At 32.9% G+C, this 25,317-nt stretch overlaps 1 pseudogene; it reads left to right on the top strand.

Moving 5' to 3' along the window:
- Positions 1-7,851: 7,851 nt before the first annotated feature.
- LOC107606988 (putative serine/threonine-protein kinase WNK11 pseudogene) overlaps positions 7,852-25,317 on the top strand; it is a 33,027-nt pseudogene continuing 15,561 nt past the window's right edge.

Here is a 25,317-nt window from a genome sequence, read left to right as displayed (position 1 = left end):
AGATCAGGAAGATATCGTGCAGGGAAGATCATCCAGTTAACTAAGGTTGGAGATATCATGAAAAAGGAGGTATAAGTTGTTGTCCTTTATTATTTAGGGGAATATCTTTTGCTTTTGGCACTTGCATTTTCTTTTATTCATTTAACACTTTTTAAAACTTTATGGATCATCTAATTAGTGGTCCCCTACCCAATTGGAATATGCATGCATTAGATTGATTGGGATGCAAGAGTTTGTGCAAACCATGAAAGGCTTCTTTATTTGTTTTCGTTTAAAACATGTAACGACAACTATAATTGTTGTTTGGTGGCTGCAGAACAAGCTCATGCTCATCACTCTATGATCCTTCATGAGAAAAGTTAATGAATATAAAAGGTTATAACTTGGTTAAAAAATGCAAAACTAGAATTTGTGAAATAACCATAGTGCAGATATTAATTTATCCAGAATAGTCAACAATCATGCATGAATTATTCTAGGACTTAATATTTGGCAAAAGATTTTGGTCATCTACCCTTCTAATACAAAATATTTGTCCAATTCTAGTTACACATAGGGTTGAAACAATTATAGATTTAGATTCATTTAACTGATTGTACAAGATTGTCCTCATTAATTCTTGTCTCATACTTACACTCTCTTGTCACTTACTCCATCATTTAATTGAGTTATTATTGGAAAATAATAATTAATGCTACTTAATTTTTTCTAAATAAAAATGAACAATTGAGATAAGGTTCATCTTTCACTTCTCTTCTCCAGACAACAGAATCAGACACATTCCTGTCTGAATGCTTACATACAAAAGGGTTATTAGAGAAGAGGTTGATGGGAAGCCCTTGCCTTCATTGCACTCAAGTAGTCAAGTTGAGACTTTCGATTATTATGTAATAAGCTTTTGAGTGCATGTAAATATCCCTTTAGTACTTTGGAACATCATCTTAATAAAGAGTTTTGGATGCTTATTTGGAGTTATTTTATTATTTGAAATTCAAAGAGTTGACAACTATAACTGAAGCAAAGCTTTAACGCATCAAGAGCACCTGATACAAACAATCTCTCAGCAATTGCTGTCTCAGTCACACTGATAAAACAATGAATAATCCATCATTGAAAATTCTAGAAAATAAGCTTCACATTTTGGAAATAACAGAATTGCTTAGATCTCTACTGAGTATGAGAGATTTTTAAAGCGTAAACGATAGATATTATAGGGACCTAATTGAAAATTTGGTGAAACTAGAAGAACTAACAGAGTAGTTAATTCATCAAAACCTTCTTTCCATCCCTTTCCCTCTGAAAAAGAGGAAGACAAAGAAGGTGAAGGTCTGCAGATGCGCACATTTCTAGTTTGTAGAGGAAAAAAGACAAGCACACGAAGAAATCACTTAAATAAATCCCCAGTTCCACTGCAAGGAGCATCCAATAATACTCTGTCAACAGCATTGAAATGCAGCATGCATGGTTGAAATGACGATCATACATGAAATCATTCATTCTCCTCTTTGGAAGAGTTTGATCGTTACTATTTCATGATTTTTTTAACGACAATTCATATTGTATCAACATACTAATGTTAGAGCCAAAATATTTCATTTTATGTCTTTTACAAAAATAGAATAAAGTTAAATTGGGTCTTTACTCTATACATAAACATTTTTCAATTACATATTTATTGATAAAACTTGATATGGATAATATTCATCATATTTTATTGTGATTGAATGATTAAATTGATAGATAATATTCATCCTATGTTATTCGTTAACCGTTAAAATATAAGACGGTTCAATTAATTTGTCGATTTTTCATTGGTTCGTTAACAAACTATTTTTGTCTTGAACCAAACTTATTTGCTGGCTAGTTTCCTGCTAATAGTGAAGAAATGGGGTGTAATGGAGGAGGAGGTACTTCTAGCTGCCATTGACGTGTGTGCGTGTGTTTATCCTCTATGATGAGTAGTTTTAATGATGTGTTTTTCTTCCGTTTCAATTAAATTGCAATGACTCTTCCTTGTTTATTTCATAAAACGTAAATGGTAGTGACTTACTATAATTCACTTTTTAATTTGTATATGATTCTAGTTTTAGAGTCTATTTGAAAAATTTTAAAAGTAATTTTTTTTTTAAACTTTTGACTTATAAAAGTAGTAGTATTAATATTTGGTGCAATTTTTAAAATTAAATTGCAGCTTTCTAAGAAACTATTTAAGAGTTTATAGAGAAGTTTAAAAAAATAACTTCTCTCATAATATTATTATTTTTTATCAAATTTTTATAAAATAAGTACTTTTAAAATTAAAAATATAAAAAAATAACTTATTTATAAATTACTTTTAATATTCATTTATTTTTTCAAAAGTAACTTAATTAAACTATTTTCCCAAACTAGATCTTAGTAATTTTTAGAAAAATAGTATTATTCTTTTAATTTTTTATTAACATGTGATCGTTAAATTTTTATTTTATTTTTGATATTAAATTTATAGTGATATTTTTTTATATTATGGATTGTTGAAGTGTTAATCTCAAATATAAAAATCGTTTAAGTTAAGGTATTAAAATTAAACCTTCCAATTTCAATTCTATGAATTTAAAAAGGTTTAAAACATGCAAATGGGACAGTCTAATTTACTTCTACTCAATATTTTTGTGAAACTCACTTCTCAAACTATGTCTCTATCATTCTCTCCTCTCAATGCCATAACAAAAAAAATTAACCTTAAATATCACACATTATAAATTAATAGTAATAGATAAGTTAACAAAAATACTAATTTGACTCGTATTGATTTTTTTAAAAAACTAAATTGAAACGTTGAATTATTCAGTTATCAAATTGGCACAATCTTTTAAAGATTATTATGAACAATGTCTAAATCTTTAGTATAGATGGAGAGGAGACATCTACATATATAGATTTGTGTTGGAAGAATGTTGGCTAGACAAGTGTTCTTTGAAGGAGACAAATTCTATGAAGCATCAAATGGAACCTGTACTTATAACCGTAGTTGTCAGCGTGAAGCACATGCAACTTTTGAAATTAAGGGAAGGTGATTATGTTGAGGAAAAGTATATGGAATCAGTGAAAAAGTAAATAATTTAATTAATTTATAATTATATTTAATTAATTTTATTTATTTTAATTTATAATATTTGATATTAATTGCTTCTCACCCTAAATTAAAATTTTAAATGATATGTTGGAGAAATAGGGGTCGGATCACGAAACTTCCAACAATTCCGATTTTTAGTATATACAAAAATTATAAAATATATAAAAGAACATCTATTTAGTATGAAAAAGAACCATTTAGATACTTAGTAGAAAAAACATCCTAATAATCAACATAAGCACTATTTACGTAGAGATTTTGAATTTATCCAGAGGCATTTGGTTATGTTAATTAGAATATGTGAGATTAGCTAGTAGAATGGATTGTTTCATGATATAAAGAGTTGGACGTGTTTTTTTCTAAGTTTACACTTTAAAACAATGCAATATAAAAATATAAGATTTTGTAGCCTTTTTAATTTATAGTTTTATTGTAAGATTTTGTATTTACATTTTTTGGAAATGACTATTTTAGTGGGTTTAGTCAGAAAATAGTTGACATTTAGATGGAAGATTTATTTTAGTAGGTTGTCACAAAATGATAAAGTAATAGATGCTCAAAAATTTTCTGGAGATGAAATTTGGATGGAAGAAGAAATAGTTACTAAAAAAGGAATATTATTTTCATGAATAACTACTAAAATGTATAACCTTAAAATATTATTTTCATGAAATTACTTATATTATTTAAATTACGAATATTAATTATTTTTTATAAAATTTTAATTTACAAATAATTTATTTAAAAAAATATATACATTATACTCAAAAAAATTTTGAAGACCAAAAAAGTATTAAAATTTTGTTATAAAAAATATTACTCAATGAATGACCAAAAAAAGATACAACTAGTACTTCTAATGAATAATAAAAAAAAAAACAAAAAATTAGTCATGCTAATTAAAAAAATATTATTCAATAAAACCCTTTTACATTAAAGAAAAAGAAAAAAGAATTAGAAAGCATGCGTGTCCCCTAATACTCTCTAATTTTTTATAAATTTATTCAAACATTCAAAATATTATTTAAAAAAATGACATATATTATTCAAATGATATATTATTAAAATTGTAAAAAAATTGAAAGTTATTATAAAAAGCTTAAAATTTTTTTATAGCAAGGTTTTAGATTTTTTTTGTGGATTCATAAATCCAATATAAGCATCCAGGTCATAAACTAATTTGGAGGGCCATCTTACTATGCAACTACACTGCACATTACTTAATTAACCTTAATCCCAGGACCAGCCAAAAAAAAAAAAAAAAACTTAACACATTCCGTTTTCATTCATTATGTTTTTATTTTATTATTTAATTAATGTTGAATAAATTTTAACCACTAAATTAATATATTACTTTTTATTTTGTTAAACAACTTAATTCTCAAATTATTACTAGAATTTTTTGTGTATAACGTAATTCTAAATTTAGTATTAAAATTTTTTGTCTATTAATAGAAATAAATATTTTTATAACAAATTTTTAATAACTTTTGGTCTTCAAATTTTTTTGGTATAATGTATAAATTTTTTTAAATAACTTATTTATAAATTAAAACTTTATAAAAAATAATTAATATTTATGATTTACATGATATAAGCAATTTCATAAAAATAATATTTTAAGATTACACATTTTAGTAGTTATTCATGAAAATAATATTCTTTCTTTAGTAACGGTTTCTTTTATTATCCAAATTTCCTCTCTTAAAACAAGCATTTGCTCTTAAGAAAATTTTTCAGCATCTATAACTCATTATTTTGTGACAGCCCACTAAAATAAATCTTTCATCTAAATGTCAACTATTTTCTGACTAAACCCACTAAAATAGTCATTTCCAAAAAACTGTATACACAAAATCTTACAATAAAACTATAAATTAAAAAGACCTACAAAATCTTATATGTTTATATTGCACTGTTTTAAAGTGCAAGCCTAGAACAAAACACGTCCAACTCTTTATACCATGAAATAACCCATTTTACTAGCTAATCCCACATATTCTAATTAACGTAATCACCTTTCCTTAATTTCAAAAGTTGCATGTACTTCACATCAACTACTGTTATAAGTACAGGTACTATTTGATGCGTCACAGAATTTGTCCCCTTCAAAAAATACTTATCTAGCCAACATTCTTTCAACACAAATTTATACATATAGATGTCTCCTTTCCATCTATATCAGTGACAAATCTAAAAAATTTTAGAAGTGAGGGCAAAATAATATAATAAAATAATAAAAAATATATATTAATATTAATATATTTAGATATTTAAATTTTGGAGTATATTAGTTAATCAAATTTCTAATAAATAAATATAATTAGTACATCTAAAAGTATAGTAATTTAATTTAAAAATATTTTTTTATTTTAATATTTCGGTAATATTGCATGAGTAATACATTTATTATTAATACTTGCGCTTAGTCAAGCATCTAATATCCGTTAAATTATATTTATATTGATTATTTTTATATGATACAAAAAAATTATAACTCAATAGCTAAAAAATCTATAAGAAATATAACTCGAATGAACTAATCTAAAATTTTGATTATTTTTTATTTTGATGTCTGAATTTTTTCTAAAATTATGTGAAAGAGACAAAAAAAATTATAAAAAAAAATAAAAATTTAAATTAAACCATCACAATTATTTTTATATATAGGTATAGATAAAATAATATATTTTTTCTATTAAACAAATATCAAATAATTTTTTGATATTTAATTACAAAATTGATATTTTATAATATTATAATAAAAATTTTTTTTAACGAAAACAATATTATATGTATATATAAACAAAATTAAATTAAACAAAACAATAAAAAATAAATAAATTATATATATTATAAAAAAGTATTAAATACTAATAATCTCATTTATATTTAAAAAATTAAGCTTAACTTTAGATAATTAAATCATTAGATTATTATTAGTTATTATTAATATTTATTTTAAATTTATATAATACAATAATTTTTATTGTTGTATTAATATCTAATAATATAAATATTTTTTACACATAATTTTTTTTTTGAAGTGTGAGGACAAACAAATTATTATAATAGAAACAATTCTCTCTCTTGAAAATTCAATGGAGGCAATTGCCCCCACACCCCTCCACATAAATCCGTTCCTGATCTATATCAAAGACTTTGCCTTACTTTTTTTATTGATAACAATTTTGTTTTTTTGAAATAACTTTTTCTAAGGACATTGTGAAAATATCAAAACCAAAGCTACAAAAAGTGTAACAATAAATATTGAGTGTGACAACTGATAACGGCTAATTTTTTTTTATATTATATAAATATATGTGTAATACATTATTATGGGAAAATTAGGTGTTTTTTTTATATGGTGTTTTATTCAAATTGGACGGTCCGATTTGTTTGAAAAAAAAAATAAAGTACAAATCGGAGGGTCCGATTTGTTTGATAAAAAAAAAAACTACAAATCGCATGGTTCGTTTTGTATTTTTAATTTTTTTTTATTTTTTAAAATAGAAATCGGACGGTCCGATTTCAACAGAAAATTTTTTTTTTTATTTTTAAAAACACAAATCGGACCATCCGATTTGTGATTGTTGATTTTAAAAATAAAACAAATCGGAGGGACCGATTTGTTCACACCATAGCAATGAAAAACTCATTTCTTCTCCCATCATTGTGAGATGCATTCAGCTCTTCCCCACACAAAAAATAATAAGCGCACTGATAACCACCCTTTATAAAACCGTTAAACTTTCGAATCTAAGTAAATTACTGTTTTAACCCACCCTCTTGATTTATATAGATATATAGTTGCCCCTTAAATATGATAAGTTTAAACTGATTTTTTTTTTCTTTTTAATATTATGGAGGACGATTGATTGTAATGTTCATGAAGTATGAATGAAAGTATCGTTTTAGGATATTTATCATGATGTGGAAGATAACGTGGACCTGTTTCACTGTTTTAAAAAATAGAAAGTATAAAAACTTATGTATTAAGATATGTTGTATTTTGTGTTCTTTAATTTCAAACACATTTTTATAGAATTTACTTTTATATTTTTCCAACACGTAGAAAAGTTTTTAGATTATGTAACACCTTTTTAGTTCAAAAACTAGATGTACACATGATAGAGTTAAAACTTTAGAAAAAATTTTAAGTGTTGTATCTGAAATATTAATATTATTAAATTATTGGTTTTAATTAATATATTATATATATTTTTTATAATTAAAATCAACATTTAAAACTACTAAAATACTAGTATTTCAGATATTTAAAATTCTTCCAAAACTTTAAAGGTGAATTCTATTTTTTTTTCACTTAAATTTGTTTCAACAATATTTTTGTTAGAATATATTAAAATTTTATTTGAATAGTATAACATCCAGACACATCATGTAATGATTTTATATTGATTCAATTTGATATTACAGATCAGTTTTTATTTCCACGCTATCATTAAATTATTTCTTTAATTACCATCAAAATAGACATTTTTATTTTGGTGGATACTTAAACCATATTAATTTTATTCTCGTATCAATTTCTTATACTATATTATTTTCTTACAATCATATTACGTCACACTAAAAATTAGTTGTCAAATTAATTACTCGTATAAAATAAGTTAAACAATATATATTTATACACAAAATTTTGTATATATAACATTTTTATTTTCTTATGGATGTTATTAGTTCTAATTTTGATCCATAATATGTTTTGGTGGTAGATGCCAATTGTAAACACCGGTCCTGAGACAAAGAACCATTTGTTAAAGTTGATCCAACCGGAAGATATGGCAGATACGGTGAGACACTAGGAATAAGTGGTGCTTTCAAAATTGTGTACAGAGCATTTGATAAAGAAGAGGGAACAGGAGTGGCTTGGAACCAAGTGAAGCTTGGGAACTTGAGTGATGATGATACTTGACGGAAGATAAATGTCCATAAAGAATTTTTTAAAAATAATCATGTTGAAGTATAGTTCTAAAATTGATATACAATTCTTAATTAACGTTTAATTTATTTGTCATAATACATATCAATAAAAATAACCGAAATATTTAAATATCGGGTTGGCTCTCAAAGGAATTGCAGGGAAGTGTACTTATTATTGGTTATAGAAAAGTATTTTTGGAATTTTTGAAGCTATGGAAAAACCGGATGTCTTTCAGCCTATCCCTGTTATTCTTAATGGCTCCAACTATGCACATTGGGTTGAAGCTATGCGAGGATTTCTTAAAGGGCGAAAATTATGGCGATATGTGACTGGTGATATTGCTTGTCCTGTTAAGCCAACTGTATCCAAAGATGGTGCCTCCAAATCCAAGGAGGATGTTGAGAAGAAGAAGGACTATGCAGAGAAATTAGAAGATTGGGATAGTAAAAATCATCAGATTATCACCTGGTTCCGCAACACTTCTACTCCTGGCATTCATTTACAGTTTGGGCGTTTTGAAACTGCTAAAGAAGTATGGGATCATTTGGCAAAACGTTACACTATTTCTGATCTCTCTCATCAGTACCAACTGCTTAAGGAACTTCATAGCCTTAAGCAAGAATGTGGCCAAGCAGTTTTTGATTTTCTTGCTCAGATGGAGATTATTTGGGATCAGTTGACCTCTTGTGAGCCTGTTCTTAAAGATCCCACTGATGCTAAGGCATATGAGGATTATCGGAACTGGACACGTCTCATCCAATTTCTAATGGCACTTACTGATGACTATGAGCCGGTCAGGGCTTCTCTTCTTCATCAGAATCCCTTGCCTAGTCTTGAAGATGCTCTTCCTCGTCTTAAGTCTGAAGAAACGCGCTTGGGATTGCTTCGTTCTAAAAGTGAAATTGTCTTTGCTGCCACCGACAGAAAGGGCGAAATCTGTCGCAATTGTAATCGGCCTGGGCATTCCTTCTCCGACTGTCCTTCTATTGAATGTCGTAAGTGCAAACAAAAAGGCCACATTGGCTCCAACTGCCCGAAACTGTTCTGCCATTATTGTAAGCTCTCGGGTCACTTGATTGCTACCTGTCCTACTCGACCACCACGCTCAGATCAGAATAAGTATCAACCTCGTCCCAACAACTTTTCGCATGTGCCTGCCTCTGCTGCTGCTGCTGCTACTGAGTCCACCTCTTCCACATCTCTCAACATACCTTCTGTCTCAACATCAGATATTGAAACCTTTCTTAGGCAACTTCTCTCCTTTCCTGGTAATACCCCCGCTACTCTTTCCACCCCTCCAAGTAATTCTAAATGGTATTTTGATTCTGGTTGTTTCAATCATATGTCTCCTTTGCGTCATCTTTTTTCGTCATTGTCTCCCACTACAAATGCACCTTCTGTTAACACTGCTAATGGTTCCCTCTTGCATCCATCACATCACGGGGTTATTTCACAGTCCAATATTCATCTTTCTGATGCTTATTTTATTCCAAAATTAAATTTTAATCTTATCTCTGTCGGTCAGCTTGTTGAACTTGGTTTTGATGTCATTTTTTCAAATTTTGGTTGTCGTGTGCAGGATCGTCAGACGGGAAAGATCATCGGGACTGGATGTAAGGTCGGACGCTTATTTGAGCTCGAGAACCTTCATGTTTCCTCTATAAATCTCTGTGCTGCTTCCTCTCCATCTACTCTTCACTTGTGGCACCGTCGTCTTGTCCATAGCTCCTTAGGCAAATTACGTCCTCTTATATCTACGGGTGTTTTAGGTCAAGTTCAAAATGAGTCTTTAGTTTGCATTTCTTGTCACACTGCAAAACAACCTGCCTTATCCTTTAATAATAATTCCTCTATTGCATGCTCTCCTTTTGATCTTATTCATTCTGATGTTTGGGGCCCCGCTCCCACCGCTTCTATGGAAGGGCTCGATATTTTGTCATCTTTATTGATGATTATTCACGTTTTACTTGGGTCTATTTGATGACTAATCGTTGTGAGTTGCCTCAGATTTATATTAACTTTGCCACTATGGTTCGAACTCAGTTTTCAAAGGTCATTAAAATTTTCAGACGTGATAATGCTATGGAATATCGTGACTCCAAACTTTTAAATTTTCTCGCTGAACAGGATACTTTGTCCGAGTTTTCTTGTCCTGGTACCTCTCAACAAAATGGCAGAGCTGAGCGTAAACACCGTCATATTCTTGACTCTGTCCGTGCGATGCTTATTTCCTCTTCCTGTCCTGAGCGTGCTTGGGGTGAAGCTGTCCTCACTGCTGTTCATGCTATCAATAGACTCCCTTCTTCTGTTCTTGGTAACACTACTCCCTTTGAGCGTCTTTATTGTACTTCTCCCGATTACAGTTCTCTCAGTGTTTTTAGTTGTGTCTGTTTTGTCCTTCTTCAGCCTCATGAACATAATAAGCTTGAACCTCGGGCTCGCATGTGTTGTTTTCTTGGTTATGCTTCTGAACATAAGGGTTATCGTTGTTGGGATCCTATCTCTCGCCGTATTCGTATATTTCGTCATGTTGTCTTCTGGGAGCATCACATGTTCTCTAGTTTTTCCTTCTTTGAGTCCATTCCTTCTACTCCGTCACTGTTTTTTACTAACCCAAATGTTGATCTATTTCCTAGTGATGATACTACAGGGTCTACCCCAAGTCCACCCCTCGAGGCTCCTGATCCTCCACCTTCTCCATCTCCAGATGATTCTAGTTCGGACGGCGATCCCGCTCCTAGTGTCATGCCTCCTCCTCCCACTCGTTCTTCTAGGGTAAGGAATCTCCCTCCTCATCTTCTTGATTATCATTGCTTTTTTACTATTCTTCATCAACATCAACCTAAGTCATTCAGAGAAGCCTCCACAAATCCAAATTGGCAACAAGTAATGCAGGAAGAAATACAGGCACTTGAAAAAGCACACACTTGGGATTTGGTTGATCCTCCTTCTGATCAGGAAGTTGTGGGTAGTAGATGGGTATACAAGATCAAGACTCGCTCTGATGGCTCTATTGACCGTTATAAGGCACGCTTGGTTGCTCAAGGTTGTACGCAAGAGTATGGTATTGATTATGAAGAGACTTTTGCTCCTGTTGCTCGCCTTACGTCTGTTAGAGCTCTCCTTGCCATTGCTGCAGTTAAAAGATGGTCTCTCAGTCAGATGGATGTGAAGAATGCATTTCTTAATGGGGATTTGAAACAGAAAGTCTATATGAAACCACCTCCAGGATATCCTTGTCCTTCCAGTAAGATTTGTCTCCTTCGCAAGGCACTTTATGGACTTAAGCAAGCTCCTCGTGAATGGTTTGACAAGTTTAGCACTACCATATGCAGTCTTGGTTTTATTTCTAGTCCTCATGAGAATGCGCTTTTCATTCGTAAAATCGACCGTGGAGTTGTTCTTCTACTTTTGTATGTTGATGACATGATCATTACTGGAGATGATGTTGATGGTATCTCTGATCTCAAGGCCTTACTTCACCGTACCTTTGAGATGAAGGATCTTGGTTCTCTCAGCTATTTTCTTGGTCTCGAGGTCATCTCCACAGATGATGGAATTTATCTCTCTCAGGCTAAGTATGCTTCAGATCTTCTTGCTCGCGCTGGGATTACAGATAGTCGCACTGAGTCTACTCCTCTTGAGCCTAATGTTCGATTTACCCCTATGGATGGCACTGTTTTGGATAATCCGACACTTTATCGCCAGTTAGTTGGAGGTCTCGTCTACTTGACTATCACCCAACCAGACATTGCCTATCCAGTTCATGTCCTCAGCCAGTTCTTGTCTGCTCCTCGTACTACTCACTATGCAGCAGTTCTTTGCATTCTTCGGTATGTCAAAGGCACTCTATTTCATGGTCTTTATTTTTCTGTCCATTCCTCTTTGACCCTTCAGGCATACTCTGATGCTGATTGGGCTAGTGATCCCACTGATCGTCGTTCTACTACTAGTTACTGTTTGTTTCTTGGCGATGCTCTCATCTCTTGGCGTGCTAAGAAGCAAACGTTCACTGCTCGCTCAAACACAGAAGCTGAGTACCGTGCCCTCGCTGACACCACTGCTGAGGTTATCTCGGTTCGTTGGCTTCTCGAAGATCTGGGTGCTCCTCAGTCGTCCCCTACTGATGTTTTTTGTGATAACCGCAGTGCTATTCAGATTGCCCATAATGATGTGTTTCATGAACGCACCAAACACATTGAGATTGATTGTCATTTTGTTCGGCAACGTATCCTTATTGATGTTGTTCGTCTCATTGCTGTTGGGACACTGGATCAGACTGCTGATATCTTCACGAAAGCTCATCACCCGACTCGCTTTCGGACTTTGTTATCCAAACTCAAGTTGGTATCCTTAGCTCCCACTTGAGTTTGAGGGGGGATGTTAGAGAATCATTAAAATCAATTTAGATCAATTAGCATCGTCTATATTTATATAGCATATCTGTACATTAATTGTAGGATTCTATGTCTTTATTACTTTGATTCATTTAGCACCTATAAATACCCCTTGTATATTGTACCTCAGTACACAACTCAATAATACACTTTTCAGATTACTCTCTCAGTCTCTTGTTTCTAACACATGTAATCAAAATGCAAAAACTTGACTACCCATTGACTATCTTTTGCCACATATTCATGCATCCCAAATTTGAGAACAATACATATGCATTGTCAACACCACTTATTTTGGGACATTTTGTCCCCTTGTGTTGCTTTCTTTTTTCTCTTTTTTTTTTCTTTTTTTTTTCTTTTTATTCTTTTTATATACGTGGTGAATAATATATATGAACGAGAAATTAATGCATATGATTCAAGTATTGAATGCATGAATATGTGCCCAACTATATATTTTTTTCGCTTTCTTACAAAAAGTATAACATACCCAATTCCCAAATCAAATATTCCCAAACCCAATTTTTCCACACTTAAATCACACTAGTCTAAACTAATCAATGATTTAAATTAAGGACATTTATTATTTTCCGTTTAGAGTTAGTGATGTGCTAAAATAAAAAACAAATGGGTTAAAATAGGCTCAGCATTGGTTTGCAAAGAATGATGAAAAGGTAAGGCTATTTGGGTATGTGAACTTTGTGAAACAAATGCCTCAATCGTATAAATGCGTTCATACATCAAACAATGAAAATATAGAATCAATCAAGACAAAGATTATAATCTTAGAGAGAACAACACACACCAAAATAAAATATTGGTTGATAAGATGCAACCAATCAAATAGGTTCAAAAATATCACTAGGCTTGTGTGTTTGAGCTCTAATACCATGTTCTAAATTAAATTTTTTCAAGCAAGTTCAACAAAACTTTAACAATTACGGCTTCCTCCAATTGCTCCAATACAAAGTCACACTCCTCATTTTTTATCGGAGTTTCTAATCTCTCTCTCATGCTCCGTTCTTCATTAGATTCTCTGCATGAGGCCATGGGAGTTCGTTGAGTGTCCAAACATTGGGAAGCTAATCGACTTACTACCTCGGTCAAGGCAGCTGCGAATTCTAGTGTCGTCCTTTGCATCTCGCTTTGGCCTTGAAGAATAAGACCAAGGGTGTCACCCATTGGAGATTGGGATGGATATAAGGGTTCATTGCTTGGGAGGAAGGGTTCATGATAGGAAGGTGGTTCATCTTGGTAAGAGCATGGAGGTGGTGTATATTGAGGTGGTGGTTCTTGGGAGTATGGGTATTGGAATTGTTGTGGTTCTAAGTATAGTTCGTATGGTGGTTGGTGTGGTGGATAAGGATTAGGATCATATGAGGGTGTTTGGTGGTATGAGGCTTGTGAGTATGGTTGAGGGCTATGTTGTGGAGGAGGTTCATATGCATATGGTGGAGGTTGTTGATAGTCACAAGAAGGTCCACCATAGCCATCTGATTGGTATACATCTTGGAATGGCTCCTGCTCATAGTGCATTGGAGAGGGTTGTTGCCATGAAGATTGATCATATGCTTGAGCCTCCTCCCACCTTTGATTCTCCCATCCTTGATGCAAGCCTTCATTGGAGTTCCCATTTCCTACGACATAGTTGTAACCACACTCATAGCCAAAGGGGTGAGAATTTATGGTGAAAAGACAAAATAAAATCAAAAGCTAATAAGAAATAATGAAAACAAACTCCTGAAACAAGCAACAACTAACAAAGAAGTAAGAGGCAAACATATTCATAATATATACAATAACCAATAATAAGGCACACATTTGCAATTCCCTGGCAACGGCGCCAAAAACTTAACAGAGGATAAATGTCGGTAAAGAATTTCTCAAAAATAATCACGTTGAAGTATAGTTCTAAACTGACATTCAATCCTCAATCAACGTTTAATTTGTTTGTCACAATGCAAACCAATAAAAATAACCGAAGTATTTAAGCATCGGGTCGTCTCTCAAAGGAATTGCAGGAAAGTGTACTTATTATTGGTTGTAGAAAAGTATTTTTGGGATTTTTGAACGATGAACAAGGAATGTAAATAACAAGAAAATAAACTAATAACTAAGAAAAGTCCTAACAAGGGTTGAGAATTGGAATTCCTATCCCCATTATCGTTGTCAATTGTGATGGTAATTGCCTTTTGCTCTCACTTAGTTAACCTCTAACTATTGAACGAAAGTCAAGTGAGCAAAATCAACTTAAGTTCACAAATCCTAATCAAAGACTAGATTTATTGAAACTCAACCCAACTAGCAACTTTCAATCACCAATCAACAAGAGACTTTGACAATTCAAGAGTCTCCAAATTACTCAATTTAAGAAAAGAACACAAAAATCTATTTTAAAATCCAACCAAATATTTTGTCAAACACTTGGAAGACACAAAATAAAAATATAAAAAATTAACAAGAAATAGTAAAATCTAAGACTAACAATTGCAAGAATACAATAACAACAAATTGAAGAAAGCGACAATAAACATAAAATACCTCAAAGTGCATTAAAAAGAAATTAGAATCAACAAAGAGTCATGAACAATAAAGTAACAAGGTAAAGGAAATAACATATAAAATTAAAAGAGCAAAGAGGTAATAATAGGAAATTAAAAGAGGAACTTGAATCAAGATGAGAGGTAGAATCTAAACCTAAATGAAACTGAAAATAAAATAAGAAACCCTAAAACCTAAAGAGAGAAATCCACCCTTTCCAGCTCCCCTCTCCAGCCTCTTGTCTTTCTTTTTGGGCTTGAAACTGGGCCAAAAGTAGCCCGAAAATCGCCCCCGGCGTTTTCTCTTTATCGAGGCACATGCCGCTCGTCACGTGTACGCGTCAGCCACGCATACGCATCGTTTAACTATGCGCAAGGTCACGCGTACGCGTCATGTAGACGTTGTATTTGGTCACGCGCACGCGTCAGCCACGCGTATGCGTCGGTACCAGCTTCTCAAATCTGCAAATCTTTGTGTTCGTTCCACTTTTGCATGCTTCCTTTCCATCTTCTAAGTCATCCCTACCCTATAAAACCTGAAACACTTAACACACATATCATGGCATCGAATGGTAATAAAAGATGATTAAAAATTAGCAATTTTAAGGCCAAAGAAGCATGTTTTCAATCATAGCATAAAATTAGAAAGGAAACTTAAAAACATGCAATTTATATGGATAAGTGTGAGAATAGTTGATAAAATTCACTCAATTCAATCCAAAATATACCATAAAATAGTGGTTTATCAATCTTTCCATGGTGGATAGGCATTACTCTGAAGTCACATTGCTCAAAAGCATTTCCAATGAACATATCATTTCACTTTTCGCCTTCTGGGAGGATGACATGAACAACACACTCAATTTCATTACTGAGGTATGTAACAGTGGCAATCTGAGGGAATACCGGAAGAGGCACAAACATGTTTTCTTGAAGGCTCTAAAGAAATGGTCTAAGCAGATTCTTGAAGGTTTGAATTATTTGCATACTCATCATCCTTGCATCATCTATAGAGGCCTCAACTGCAGTAATGCCTTTGTCAATGAAAAAACTGGCCAGGTATGTTATTCAAAAACACTATGTATATATAAAAAATGGTGAATGCTATGGTGCCTTTGAGATTGTGTCTAACTTGAACTTTTTTTTTTAATATTGGACCAAAGGTGGTGTTACCCACAAAAATGACCGAACAGGAGAGTTTAACGGCGCTATGGGAGCCGCAAGGAAGACGTCGACGCCGTTATGTGAAAAATGTCACTGACGTGTTGATCAAAATGTCACCGACGTTTTGTTGTGCATGATCGACACGTGGCAGGTTCCTTTCTCTTTCCACACGTTAATGAAAACGCCAACTCCCTTCTTCCTTCATTCTTTCTTCTTCAGTTCATTGTCTCCATTCCTATTATTCATTCTGTTTGAAGAAGCTGGAAGTTGCCATTTTACTTACCCCACATTCCCACAATAAAGAAAACGGCAGTCAGTCAAAGATAGAAAATGGTTAATATTTTAAACGTTTTATTAGTAGTTAGTTAGGGTTAATCCTATTTTTTTGAACTAAAAATTCTAAAAACAAATAGTATATAATATTTTTAAAATAGTTTTTTGATTAAGTAGATAAATAAATTAATTATTAGTTGATTAGGAGTAGTTAAAAAATATATTTTCTTTGTTAAAGTTATAATAATAGTATTAATTGTTAGCATTGATAAATTATCGTTAGTGTATAGTATTAGTTGAATGTTAGTGTATATTTTTTTAATTTTAATTTTGTTTAATTAATTTTTTAAAAAACAGAATTTTATTATTTTTAGTTTGATTTTATATAATTTATATGAAAAAAGGCCGCTTTAGAATTTTAGTTTTGTTTTAATTTTTACTTTTTTAAAAAACAGATGTTTTTAGTAATTTTAGTTATATTTTAAATAACTTATTAGAAAAAAATTAATAATTTTAATTTTATTTAAAATAATTGATTTCAAAATAGAATTATTATTTATTTAATTCGGATATAATTTTTTAGTGATTTAGGTTTTTAGGTTAAAATTTAACTAAAATATATTAGCTTTGATTATTATTTAAATTTTTTTTATATAAAATATTAGATGTTTCGGTTTTTATTAGTTTAAATTTCTAGTTAATTTATATGTATAGTGCGTGAAATTTTTAATAATAAAATTGAATTATTATATATATATATACCGTTATGTTTTTTATTTTAATTATTTATTGGAAAAAAAATTATTGTTATTAAATTTTAGTATGTTTAGTAATTTTAGGCATTTTTGCAATATATATTGAAAAATAATGGAAACATATTTAGATAGGATAATTAGTAATTCTTAGGATATGTGTTTAGTAAATAGATTAATAGTTATTATTATTATTGTTTTCAGTAAAAAAGAAAAAAGAAAAATATAAATAATTTCTTTCTATATTATTTTAGTGTAGCGTTAAAGACAAAAATGAAAAAGCGTGACATCACACGTGCTGACGAGCATATATCAGAATATCTTTAACATCTTGTATATGTAAGTAATTTTTGTGTTTACTGTTATGCTTAATAATTAATAATTCAATTAGTAATTATAAATTATTTGGATTTTTAGTAATTATTAATTGAGTAATTCTCCACATACAAGTGATTTTCAATACAAGTCACACAAGTCATTTATATTCACGCCGTTTCACGTTTTTTTTTGTGCCTCTTTTTCTTCTTCTTTTTTCTCCGTGCTTCCTCTTCCTCCTCCTCATCTTCTTCTTCTTCTTCTTCTTCTTCTTCTTCTTCTTCTTCTTCTTCTTCTTCTTCTTCTTCTTCTTCTTCTTCTTCTTTTCTTTTTTTTCGTAATATTTCTCTCTCGTTATCATCGTCATCAACACCACCTCTTCCTTCCTTTTTTTTTTTATTGAAATTTCTTCTCCTCTTTTCGTTTTCTCTTTCTCCTTCATCAAATTCACCAGAAAAAACGAAGAAACATTATTCAAGGTACTGTTTTACTGTTCTTCTAGATTTTTTTTCTAGATTGTCTCTGTTATGTGCCTAATCCTTAACCAGCAAAACATTAAAAGATTTCAAGAAGAAATACACTGTCTCCCCCTATATTGGGTGTATTTCTTAAATCCTTTGGGTGTATTTCTGTAATCGTTTGGTTTATTTCTGTAACTGTTTGGGTGTATTTTTGTAATCCTTTGGATGTATTTCTGTAATCGTTTGGGTGTATTTTTGTAATTGTTCGGGTGTATTTCTGAAGTTCCATCATCTTCAAAACAATTTCAAAGCTTGATTTCAGAAACCATGAAAAAAAAACAGAAGGAGATCGAAGGCAAAGAGAAAACGCTTTTCCATACAACTCATACAAGTCATTTATATTCACGCCGTTTTCACATTTTTTTTGTGCCTCTGTTTTTTCTTCTTCTTTCTCCGTGCTTCTTCTTCTTCTTCTTCTTCTTCTTCTTCTTCTTTCTCTGTGTCTCTTCTTCTTCTTTTTCGTAAAAAAGAAAACAAAGATGAAACACGCGAAGATGGCTCAGTAACGCGCGTGTTAGGCCCAACTTGTAAGACTTGTAAACAAAAATGACTTGTATGTGTAGTACTCCTCTTATTAATTATATTTGTTACTAAACCGAGTATTAATTTAGTAATATTGACTAGTTCTGGTTATTGACGGTTAGTTATTACTTTTGTTTTCAGGGTTTAAGAAATCTGCACACTAGACACTTACACCAAATAAACTCATATGATGCTAGGGTGGAAGAACAACTCAGAGAGAGCGGATTCTATCATGTATCTCAGATTGGAAGGATCATGTCTCACGGTCCAACTATAGACGCACTAGTTGAAAGGTGGCGGCCTGAGACGCACACGTTTCATCTTCCACACAGCGAGTGCACGATTACGTTGGAGGACGTCGCCATGATTTTTGGACTCCAAACTCACAGCTTGCCATTTACTGGATCAACTGACCACAGCACAAGTGGGTTAGAGAATAAGTGCATGACCCAATTTGGTATTGCTCCTGGCCTGAACAGCCATAAAGGAAGCGGAGTGAAGCTAGCATGGTTCCGCACCCTAAAGCGGCGCCAACATTTGACTAACGCAGTAAGTAGGGAAATTTATGTAAAATGTCACATAATGTGTCTATTTAGAACAACGTTATTTAGTGACAAATCTAGAATCAGTGTGCACTGGAAGTATTTGCCGTTGCTTCGTGACTTTTCTCATATTCACAAGTTTAGTTGGGGTTCAGCTTGCCTTGCACACATGTATCGATCCTTATGTAGGGCATCTAGGTATGATTGCAAGGACATTGATAGTCCTATGCCGTTGCTCCTTGTATGGGCATGGTTACGACTACCGTCAATAGGACCACTGCCGATGGATACTAGCTTTCCACTTGCTCGCAGGTAAAATTTAGCTAAGATGTGGATTTAGTGTTTTTTACTGTAGCAACTGATATTACGAATCACTTATGATTTAATTTGATGACATTGTGGTTGATGGTTGAAATGATTTATGAATTGAAGGAACCCTTAAGGGTGGTTAAGTCCACATTTAGGAGAGGTTATGTCCAAATTTTTATAAAAATACGAGTTGTTGCAATATGCCAGGTGGAATGATTTTCAATCGCTATCGAGCAGTATAAAAATTGGACAACTGCTGACGTCAGGAGAAGGTTGGACGATCTTTCTCCGGACGGGGTACTTGTTTCGTCATTTAGATTTTTTCTTATGCTATATTAAATTGATGATTGCTCATTTATAACTTTGATATTTGATGTGTTTTTACAGTTTGTGTGGGATGCATACAGTCCCAACCGGATTACGCCGCATCTTATTCCATTTGAGATCAACGATGGTGCAGATCTCTGGAGTGCGACTGTGCCTTTAATATGCTTTGAGACTGTGGAGTGGCATCCCACTGATAGGGTCAGAAGACAATTTGGCTTTCATCAAGACCCGCTAGTTGAACATATGAAACTCGGCGCATCCCACAACATAGTGCTGACGGGACCGAAAAACAAGAACTGGAGCATAGAACACAAAAAATGGATCTCACAGTGGTTAAACAGTCCCGCATCCATATTGACCGGTGCACATGGCGACCATTATCAACCTTCTGAGCAGTACATGGACTGTTATGTTTGTAATTTTGGTCATCACCTGCGTCTCTCCGAGCATGTCAATAAAGACCAACAACCATAGCAAGAGCAATCACATCAACAAGAGCAACCAGCTCAGCAACAACACCCACCACGGCAAGATCAACAACCATATTCACAACCATATACATACCCACCGTATCCGTACCTACCACATCCAGAAGCATAAGCATACCCACCATGCACACAACCATATTCACAACATTTCACTCAGCCTGTTATATCATATCCACCATACTCACAGGAATATGCACAACCTTTCACTCAACCTACCATACAGTCATACACACAGCCCTCTACGATGCACGAGGAATGCATACCGACCCAGGCACCGCACTATTCGTTGACACAAATACTAGGGACATCAACACATGATGAGGAACAGTATAGGCATATTATTGATTGGGTTCAGGGTCCTGAGTCATCTCAGTGGTATCCAGGACCCTGTACAGGTGCCGGTGCCTCAAGAGGGTCCTGGTCGGTTATCTTTGGATGCGAGCCGTCCACCGCGGTCCTTTTCTGAGCACTCTATGCCGAAGAGCTCTGTTGATTCTGGTAGGAGTGCCCATAGGGGGATTGGATGTCGCCAGACTTTGACACGGATTTCTATGCCCGAAGAGGATGAGGAGGAGACTGACAACACGGCTGACAAGACTTGTGCATGGGAGCATGAAGTCGATCAGCTTGGTTTAGTTCCTGATGTGGTTGATGAGGTTGATACAAGTGATGAAATGGTTGACGAAGCAGGTGTAAGTAATTTGATTGTTATGCATTGAATGGGATTGATATTTATGTTTATGAGACATTATTTAGTGATATAGTAATAGTATTGTGTTAAATTGTTTTTAGCTGTTGATTTAGGTTTGCTATTCACCCTGGTTGGTATTCATATTATTGATACATGAGTATTGACTGGGGCTAATTTTTGTTATCATTCAGGTGCCCAGGATAAGGGATATGACCTTAGGATTGACCCGACTCGTAAAAGTGCCTCTAGGTGGTCTCCGTCAACCATCAAAAAGAGGGTAAAGAAAGGATGTTCCAAAATGGCACGAAGCATGAAGAAAACTTTCTCTAAATGAACCATTGTACTAATATTTATTATACATAATAGAGAGACCATTGTTTAATGATAGTGCACACTAGGGTTTAGATTGTTGTGAACATGGTTGATGAATTGTTGAGATTAAAGGAACCCTAAAGGGTAGTTCCAAATTTTTTTAAAAATGTAAGAGTTTAACTATTGAATTGTGTGAAATGTGACTTGAAAGAACCAAACTTTAACTGAATATCACCTAAACAAGTTAAATGGACAACACTAAAAAAGAGATTAAATCAATAACATGGAAACAACTAAAAATAAGAGCAAGTGAGTTAAATGGATATAACTGAATACAAGATTAAATAACATAAATGGGGACAGTTAAAAATCAGCCAAGATGACAACTACTCATTCGGAGCCGAACCACTAGCACTAGCTCCTCCACGATGCGGGCATCTACTTCAGTTGTGACCCTCACCACCACAAAGTCTACAACGTCTAGGACCACGTAAATCACGCACATCCATTCATTCAAGAAGCGTGTTTTTTTAGGACGATCTTTGGCCACTCGCCTGAGGTGAGGATTGGGTACTAGTCGTGGTCCTTGATACACAGGCCATGTTGTTAGATGTCCTAGTGGCCTGAATCGAGTTCTGTACACCTTTAAGATCTCTGCCATTGTATATACCTCATGCATATACTGCTTCCAATCTAGGCGCTAGTTTACACAATAAGCAAATACATGGTGACAAGGAATTCGATCGACCTGAAACTCACCACAATCGCAATGTCTTAGATGCAGATTTACTACAAACTCTAAACCACTGGGCATCTTTTGTACTTTAAAAACTTCGTTCTGCCTGTCAAATAAATTAACTTGGATATTTCCTGATGCCGTTTGATTAGACTGGATTTTCTCAGTTGCATACTCAGAGAATAGATGACTTGCACTTATACGAGCCTTGGCCTCGGCTCTCTTCCTTGTGAACAAGACATTAAGTCTGTAAAAAGTTGCCTTGACAACGGCTGTCACAGGAAGATTGCGTGCTCCTTTCAAAACTTCGTTAATGCACTCCACTAGGTTAGTGGTCATATGTCCCCAGCGATGTCCTTCATCATATGCCAAGGCATATTGCAACCGAGGAATATTGTCGAGCCACTGCTTGTAAGCCACACCCTGCTCACAATATCTCTCATAACACATGTTGAATTCACGGATTGTTCTAAAATAGCCTGCCAGAAGAGAACAACGAAATCCAGATAATACAATCAGTTTGTTGTTAACTTTTCACCATCGGCCACAAACTGCATAAAATGTAAATAATTTATTTACCTATGTTGACAATCAGCTTCTGCATTTGTGGCACTTTGAACCTTCTCAAGAAGTTAGAAGCTATGTGCCTGATGCAAAACATGTGAATAGCCCTCGGGTATTGCCATGCTCCATCACTATGACCTACAGCTGAGATAATAGACTCGTGTCGATCAGAGATAAGACCAACACCATCTCGATTAACTACATGCGTTCGTAGATGGCTAAGAAAAAAGTGCCAAGCATCGGCAGTCTCACCCTCGACTATGGCAAATGCAAGAGGCACGATATTCCCATTTCCATCTTGTGATACTGCAACCAAGAGAGCCCCTTTATATTTTCCATACAAGTGTGTGCCGTCTACTTGTATCAGCGGCTTGCAGCTTCTGAATGCTTTAATACAAGGATAGAAATCCCAAAAGACTCGCGTCAAAATCCTGAGATCCTCAACCAACTCATCCCCTCAGTAAGCATATGCAGTTTCGTACTCAACAGTTGCTGATGGTTCTTTTGCAACCATTGCTTCAAACCATGTCGGCAAAGCTTCATAAGAAGCTTCCCACCCACCAAATATTTTCTCAACTGCTTTTTGCTTGGCCAACCATACTTTGCAATAACTTATTGTATAGTTGAACTTCGACTGCACTTCAACAATTACAGATTTCACCTTTAGAGATGGGTCGGCTTCAACCAATGGTTTTATCACTTTTGCAATTGTACCAGAGTCCAGTTTGGCATGATCTTGAGAGATGGTGGATCTGATGCACATGTGACTACTGTTATACCTCCTTATCACCCAACAATACTGTCTTTTTATAAGACTAACTCTGATAAGCCAATCACAACTTATTCCGTAATGTACGCATTTAGCATAGAATGTCGTCGGTTCAGATTCATACACCCTATAATCGACGCCCCTCTGAATCGTATATTCTTTAACTGCTGCAATCACAGCTTCTCTGAAGTTAAACTCCATTCTAACGACAAATTCACCGTCCACAACAACAGCAGAAACTGCACGAATGATAAAACAGAATAATAATAATAATAATAATAATAATAACAACCTCCGTTACATAATAATACTAATAATAATATATATAATAATTAGTGTTAATTACAATAACAATAACGTAAGAATACTAATAATAATTAAAATAATCTTTGTAACACATAATATAATAATATTAATAATAATAATAATAATAACATTAATTTTTATAATCACCGTTGCATAATAATAATAATAATAATAATAATAATAATAATAATAATAATAATAATAATAATTTCTAACCTCCGTTGCACTAATAATAATATATATAATAATTAGTAATAAGAATAATAATAACGTATCAATACTAATAATAATTTAAATAATTCTAACAACAACAATAATAATAATAATAAATTATCTGTATTAACATATTTAGGAAATTTTGAAACATGCATGACATCAAGATTTAAAATATGCATAAACGATGACTCTTCCGATGGATATTGATCTATTAGTGCATTATTAACATCTGCCACATCTTCTTCAATTGATATATCATCTTTTTTCACATCTTCAGTGGGACCAACAACTTCATAATTACCTTTAAACTCTTCATCACTTTCGGTATTATAACCCATCCAGTCTATATTGGACTCTGAAAAATCAATATCTTCAATTTCTTCGAACTCAACGATAACTTGATAAGTGAGGCTCGTGCTCTAGTTTGATGGTAGGTCGAAAACATTCCTTGTATATTAGCTTCATCAGCCACGTGCATTATTTGAAATTGAACGAAACTACCAAATACTAACACAGGCTGCCTGTGTAAAATATTGCTCACTCTCTTCAGGCCTTGCTGACCTACATTCTGACAAAGTACACTCTTAAGTCCTTCATATGTTATTGAAAGAGAAACAATAATAACACATGGATTCTCACACAAAAAACTCACACCCTCATGTGTATCATACAAAATCTGACCATTAAAATATATTCTTAAACTAACATAACTCTCCATTTTTTACACTTGTTACATTTATCTACAACTTATTTCACTCAACAAATGCAAAACAACTTCAAATGCTAAAAAATTAAGAACAACTTCAATTGCTAAAGAAGAAAGAGCTCTCAGCTCTGAAAATTTGAAGGCAAATGACTTTGTGTTATTCACTTTCTACTTTATTCAACGTGTTTCCCTCATAACACTAGCGTATCTTATATAGCAAATTTTATATTTTTTATTCGCACTTATACTAAACGTCACCACCGTTTTGACCATTCTCAACGATAAAATTGATTTCAGCACAAAATGGCACCGCCGTTTACTATTTTTAAATTAAAAAAATTCTGCCCCTAGACAAAATGGCAGCGCCGTTTTCAACTTTGCTCACTTTTTAAATTATTCATTTGTACACAAAACGGTAGTACCATTTTGATTTTATCCATTCAAAAAATTTAACCCTCCAACGTTTTTTGTGTTCTAACACAATTTTTTTTCTCCCATAGCAGTGTTAAATTCACCTAAAGAAAAATATTAAAGAAAATCACACATCTTTTCAGGCTAATTTTTTTATATTGATTAAATATATGTGTAATACATTGTTATTGGAAGATTATGTGTTTTTCTTTGATATGGTCTTTTTTTTTGTATTATTCAAATTGGATGGTCCGATTTGTTTGAAGAAAAAAATAATGTACAAATCGGAGGATCCGATTTGTATTTTTTATTTTTTATTTTTAAAAATAAAAATCAGACGATCCGATTTCAACATTAAATTTTTTTTTTATTTTCGAAAACATAAATCGGACCGTC

This window comes from Arachis ipaensis, chromosome B7 (assembly GCF_059453495.1).
Source record: "Arachis ipaensis isolate K30076 ecotype BB chromosome B7, ASM5945349v1, whole genome shotgun sequence".
NCBI classification, from domain to species: Eukaryota; Viridiplantae; Streptophyta; class Magnoliopsida; order Fabales; family Fabaceae; genus Arachis; species Arachis ipaensis.
Note: the sequence above shows the minus strand (reverse complement) of the source record. Positions and strands in the feature narration are given on the sequence as shown.